Genomic DNA, 6505 nt, shown 5'->3' on the forward strand with positions numbered 1-6505 from the left:
CGGCCGATGAGGCTGCGGGCGGCGAGGCGTGGTCGGGCCCAGCGCGGCCCGGGGCTGGCCGGCCGTGGGCTGCGGCGGGCCACGGTGCGGTGGGAGGAGAGAGAGGGACAGGTGGTGCGACGTGAGTGGAGGAGGGAGGCGGCGCGCTGACGTGGCGGCTCGTGATAGGTTCGGGCGACGTGTCTGGCGGACATGTCCGTCGGTGGTGGGGAAGTGTCCGGTGGCGCGAGGGGAAGAAGACCAGGGTTTGTACTGCGCGAAAAATCGGGAAGGGCGCACCTATTTATTGGTAGAGGGAGCTAGGAGAGTCCAAATGAGGTGTTGTTTTCGGCCACGCGATCGTGATCGAACGACCGAGAGGATGAAGGGGGTTTGGATGGGTTTTGGGCCACTTTGGAGGGGTGTTTGGCTGCAACACACACGAGGCCTTTATGGTTCATCGGTTAACCCTTGGAGTATCAAACGGACTCCAAATGGCAAGGAACTTGGCAGGCGGTCTACCGGTAGTGAACCAAGGCCGCTTGGCAAATATCGGTCCCGTCCGAGAACATTTAACACCCACACACGAAAAGAGGCAAAAGGGGACGCCGGAGGACGTAGGAGCGCCGGATTACAAAACGGACAACGGGGAAAGTGCTCGGATGCATGAGACGAACACGTATGCAAATGAGATGCACATGATGACATGATATGAAATGCATGACACGCAAACAAATGACAAGGAAACAACAGCGAATAACTGGAGGACACCTGGCGCAACGGTCTTAGGGCGTTACATATATTGGCCCCCCTTCAATCACGTATGTATCAATTTCTATGGTAGGAAGAAGTTTCTGTCACTCTCGCCCCCCCAATACATAGTCCTATCAACATACAACTAACTCTATGGTGTGATCCACGCACACACTCATATGATGGGCGCCAAAGGACCACAAGCAATTTAAACCAATCATAGCAATTCACTAATTAACTCATAGGACAACAAAATTTTATTCGATGCAATAATGATGATGACACAAATCATCGTGTAATAATTCATAGCACCAAAACACCATGTTCAACTAGGGGGTTATAGCGGGTTGCGGGAGAGTGGACCACTGAAAAGAGATGAGAAAGGTGATGAAGACGGCAATGTTGGTGAAGATGGTCGCCGTTGCGATGGTTCCCTCGGCGCACTCCGGCGCCACTGGGAGAGAGAGGGGAGGGGAGAGTCTCCCCCTCCGGCTTGCTCCACCATGCCACCCATAGATGGGGAGAGGTTCTCCCATCTGGTTCTTGGCCTCCATGGCACCCAGAGGGGAGAGAGCTGATATGTTTCCAACGTATCTATAATTTTTGATTGTTCCATGCTATTGTATTATCTATATTGGATGTTTTATATGCATTTATATGCTATTTTTATATCATTTTTTGAGACTAACCTATTAACCTAGTGCCTAGTGACAGTTGTTGTTTTTTTCCTTGTTTTTGAATTTTACAGAAAATCAATACCAAACGGAGTCCAAACGGAACAAAACTTTACGATGATTTTTCTTGGACAACAAGACACCCACGAGACTTGGGGAGGAGGCCAGAAAACCCACAAGGGGGCCACAAGCCTTGTGGGGCCCCCCGTAGTTGTCCTAACCCTAACTCCAGCACTATAAATTCCCAAATATCCCCCCTACACTAGAGGGCACACCAAAAATATTTTTCCACCGCCGCAAGCTTCTGTTCTCGTGAGATCCCATCTTGGGGCCTTTTCCGGCACTCCGCCGAAGGGGGATTCGATCACGGAGGGCCTCTACACCAACCTTGTTGCCCTTCTGATGATGTGTGAGTAGTTTACCATAGACCTATGGGTCCATAGCTTGAAGCTAGATGGCCTCTTCCCTCTCTTTGATCTTCAATACAATGTTCTCCTAGATGTAATCTTCCTTCGCGATGCATTTGTTGAGATCCGATGAATTGTGGATTTATGATCAGATTATCTATGAATATCATTTGAGTCTTCTCTGAACTCTTTTATGCATGATTAAGATAGCTTTGTATTTCTCTCTGATCTATCGAGTTGGTTTGGCCAACAAGATTGGTTTTTCTTGCAATGGGAGATGTGCTTTGTGATGGGTTCAATCTTGCGGTGTCCTCACTGAGTGACAGGGGGTAGCGAGGCACATATTGTATTCTTGCCATTAGGGATAAAAATATGGGATTTTTACCATATTGATTGGATCTATCCCTCTACATCATTTCATCTTGCTTAAGGCGTTACTCTATTTTTATGAACTTAATACTCTAGATGTAGGCAAGAGTCGGTCGATGTGCGAAGTAATAGTAATAGATGCAGAATCGTTTCAGTCTACTTGTCATGACGTGATGCCTATATTCTGTTGGGGAACGTTGCATGGGAAACAAAAATTTCCTATGCTCACCAAGATCAATCTAGGAGATGCACATCTACGAGAGGAGAGATTGGATCTATATACCCTTATAGATCGCTAAGCGGAAGTGTTAAGAAATGCGGTTGATGTAGTCGAACGTCTTTGCGATCCAATCACGATCCGTCCACGAACTCCCGATCAAGTGCAGAACGGACGGCACCTCCGAGTTTACCACCGTGCGGCTCGGCGGCGTCCTCTCCTTCTTGATCCACCAAGCGAGAGAGAGGGGGTAGATGAGATCGGGACCAACACGACGGTATGGTGGTGGTGGCAGCGGAATTCTGGCAGGGCTTCGCCAAGCGCGTACCGGTGAAACGTGGGAGGAGTTGGGAGAGGTAATGGGCAAGGGTCGAAGGGTGCTGCGGATTACAGCTCCTGATTCAAGCAGTTTTTTTCTTCTGAAGTATGAGTCTTGTTTGTGACATTCAATTCCAGAATGAACATTCAAAGGAAAAGTAGTATGGGACGCTGCTTGCTACTGACCGCGGCTGCCGACCGAAGAACTGAAGGTCTTCAATCTATGTTTGAGTGCTCTTGCGAAAGAAAATAATTTTGAATGCAAAAATGACTTCAAAAATAGGATAGGATCGCGGATTCCATATATTTTTATAGAAAGAAAGATACTGGCTGCCCCCAACGCCTCCCCATCTTTACATAGGCATGGAGGGGGCTGGTGGCTTGCCCTCCAAGGCCCTAGGGTCGTTGGCCAAAGGGGGAGGAAGGACCCCGCCGTTCCTTCCCCATCGATCGCTAGCCCTCTTTTTAGGGATCCTGATCTTATCCCCTTGGGATATGATACTATTCCTTTTAAGGGAGGATCTTGGTGCGCCTAGACCAGGTTTATAGGGACCTTCCCCACTACTCACATTCATGTGGGCCCCCCATGCAGTTGGCCCCACTCCGGAACCTTCTAGAACCTTCCCAGTATAATATAGAAAAAACTCAAACTTTTTCCGGAACCCGAGAACAACTTTTCATATATGAATCTTTACCTCCGGACTATTCCGGAGCTCCTCGTGATGTCCCGGATCCCATCTGGGACTCCGAACAACCTTCAGACTTTCCACCATGGCTCGGCCAGGGGGTGGTCGCGCCACTTGCCCTTGTGGGCCCCTCGAGCATTGTTTTGTGTTGATTCCTTCGCCCAAAAATCACATATATTCCATAAAAAATCATATTAAATCATGGGAGTATTTTGACCTTCCTAGATATTGATTTTATGTAAAACAAAAAACATGCAAAAAAACAAAAACTGTCACTTGGCACTGAATTAATAAGTTCGTCCATAAAAATAATATAGAAGTGCACCGAAAACATATACAATTGATGTAAATATACCATGAATACTTCATGGATTATAGATATGCTGGCAACGTATCAGTCGCCACTGCAGATCAGAGTGGTCATCCATTGTTGTCATAGACGTCGAGATGGGGAAGCTGAATCTAAAAAAAACCCGGTCCTAACCGACATCTGCGACGATGTGGCTACCCCAACACAACCATGGAGCCTTTGAGCTCCACCGCATCGTTGTACGTCGGTGGAACCAAAGCACCCAACCACCACCGTCGTGCTGGTCCAGATCTGAACCACGCTGGTGGCAAGGACCATGTCCACGCGACTAGACGTTGAGGCCAGAATGCCAGACTCCGCCTAACCCAGGGACAAGCCATGGGAAGGAGGCCTAGCCAAGCGGAGGCGGCACGAGGCGCACATGAGCGGTGAGATCAAATCGAGAGAGGACCGTGGAGGAATAGAGATGTGTGCTTGAGAGCTCCTGCCGTCCCCGGCCACTGCGAGGGGCTTTGCCCTGGTGGCCCCGGTCAATGGCGGTGAGGGGGAGAGGAGGCGGAGGAAGGCTAGAACGACGACGGTGGTTTTGCCTCCTTAGTCGCTCGTGGGACGACACGGTGGCCTTCAGTGAGTTGAGTTGGGCGCCGGCGGCTGCAAGAGGGCAAATGTATTCATTACTTAATAGAAATTGAATAGTTACTCCTATAAAGGATGTTGGAGTACCTGCCTCCTAGGGGGCTTCGCGGGTGAGAGTGCCCTCCGCACCGTCCATTTCTCGGTGGTAAGTCGTGGGGGGCTCTCGGGGGCTTTCATGGGTATCTAAAGGTAATTTCATTCATGACCGAGGAGACTTGTGAAGACCCCAATAGACAGCGAATGTTTGTTGGGATGCATCACAATTGCGAACGCTTTTTATGGCAAATTATTCGAAAACACGTACTCCCTTAATTTTTATATACAAGGCCACAAACTCAAATTACAGGTATCAATGTAAAATTTAATGTATGTTTTGCAAGTCAGCTTTTCTTTTTGTTTATTTGAGATCATTAATACGCCCCATGCATGCAAAGAAACTGAGACTGTGCACAATGAGGAGTAACTTAGACATGCATATGTTACTAGTCCATGTTACTACCTCTACCGTGGAGAGTAATATATGTGCAGTGTCATGCAACACTTGATTTATTAAGTTATAGACTCATCTTGTCTTGATATGTGTGATGTTACTAGCTATGTATAACTCTATTTCTTCATTAATTACTTGCAACATCATCTATTTTGTCTAGATATATGTGATGTGACCACCTATGTCACTCCCACTGTGGGTAGTCTGAGTGGAGGAAGTAGCTAACTATCATTTTATTGCTTAAATAGATTGTTAACATGAGAAAATATCATTAATTTTACCTCGATTGTTGTTGATGACCTTATATAGATGTAAAATGTATATTTCATAGTGGCCTTGTATAAGTAAATAGAGGGAGTATCAAAAAAATTCAAAAACACGTGGCAAATTCTGGCAAAACGAAGAATTTTCTAAAAAATTGTCGTGTTCGCTTGAAGGAATTGCCATACTCGCAACACATAAATTGCCGCGAGAAACATTCGTTTTGCCATGCACCCGAGTGAACGTTCGCTCAATAACATAACCATTTTTGTTTTTGCCCAACCACTTCCGATACGACGACGAGGGACGAGTGCACGCAAACAGGTGGCCAGCCGGCGGGGCCCGGTCCCGCGTACAAATCGTTTACAACCGCCGGAAGAGGGAATATGTACCGAATATGCATAACCAACACGGACGCAAAACCATCGCCCCCGAATCCTAAACCCTAGAACACACACAGCACACGAACGTTACAAGGCTCTCTCTTCCCGTCCTCTCTCGAAACTGCCTACAGAAGAGGGCAGGGCGAGATCCAGGAGTTCCTCTGTCCCCGTCGGCAAGACCGGTGGTCTCCTTCACCTCCGGTGGCCATTATGGCTGCCGGAGGGGTGGGAGATCCCGGATCTGATGCCTGGCGGTGTATATAGTCCTAGATTTTCTAGGTTTGGTGTCCTTTGCACCGGCGTCATGGCGGAGGAGGCGTCGGTGTGCGGAATAAAGTGGCCCTGTCTCCTTCTTCGCTCGCCCGGCGTCGTTCTTGGCACTGGCGAGGAGCTGGGGTCCTTTTGGTCTCGCGGATCTGAGTGTTTACGATCCTGCGAGTTGGTCGTCGTCGTCGTCGGTCACCGCTGGGCTCTTTGGTGTGGCGAGACGGCGAGGGGGGTCGAGGATTCTGACCCATGGCGTTCGCAGCTTTGGCCCTGTGGAGCGGTGGTTGGGGCTTGTCCGCTTCTTCGGCTCCATGGGAAGATGCTTCTGGCGCTTCTTTTGTTGTGGATGCGGGAGGTGGCTACGACAGGGATGAAGGACTGGAGGTTGTTCATCGGCGATTGGTCTTTGAACCTGCTTCAGCGAAGCTGGCCGATGCGGATCCGGTGCGGCATGGGGCGTTGCTCCGGCCGCCTGGGCTTTTCAGCTCTGCTCAAGATCTCGCCTCTCGCGGCGGGCTACGATTGTGCGGCTCACAAAGCTTACAAGCGATGGTGCTTCTCCGGATCTAAAGGGGTTGGTCGCTTTTCTTCTCTCTCCGGCGGCGACGACGGCGAGATGGGGGTAGCAGCGGCTGTGTGGTTGAGTTGGATTTGGTGTTCTTCCGTATCCTGCGTGGATGTACTCGTATCTACTGTATGTCTCCTTGTAATGTTTTCCTTAACATAATATAATCACGAGTATTTCCCTCAAAAAA

This window comes from Triticum dicoccoides, chromosome 5A (genome assembly GCF_002162155.2).
Source record: "Triticum dicoccoides isolate Atlit2015 ecotype Zavitan chromosome 5A, WEW_v2.0, whole genome shotgun sequence".
Taxonomy (NCBI): Eukaryota; Viridiplantae; Streptophyta; class Magnoliopsida; order Poales; family Poaceae; genus Triticum; species Triticum dicoccoides.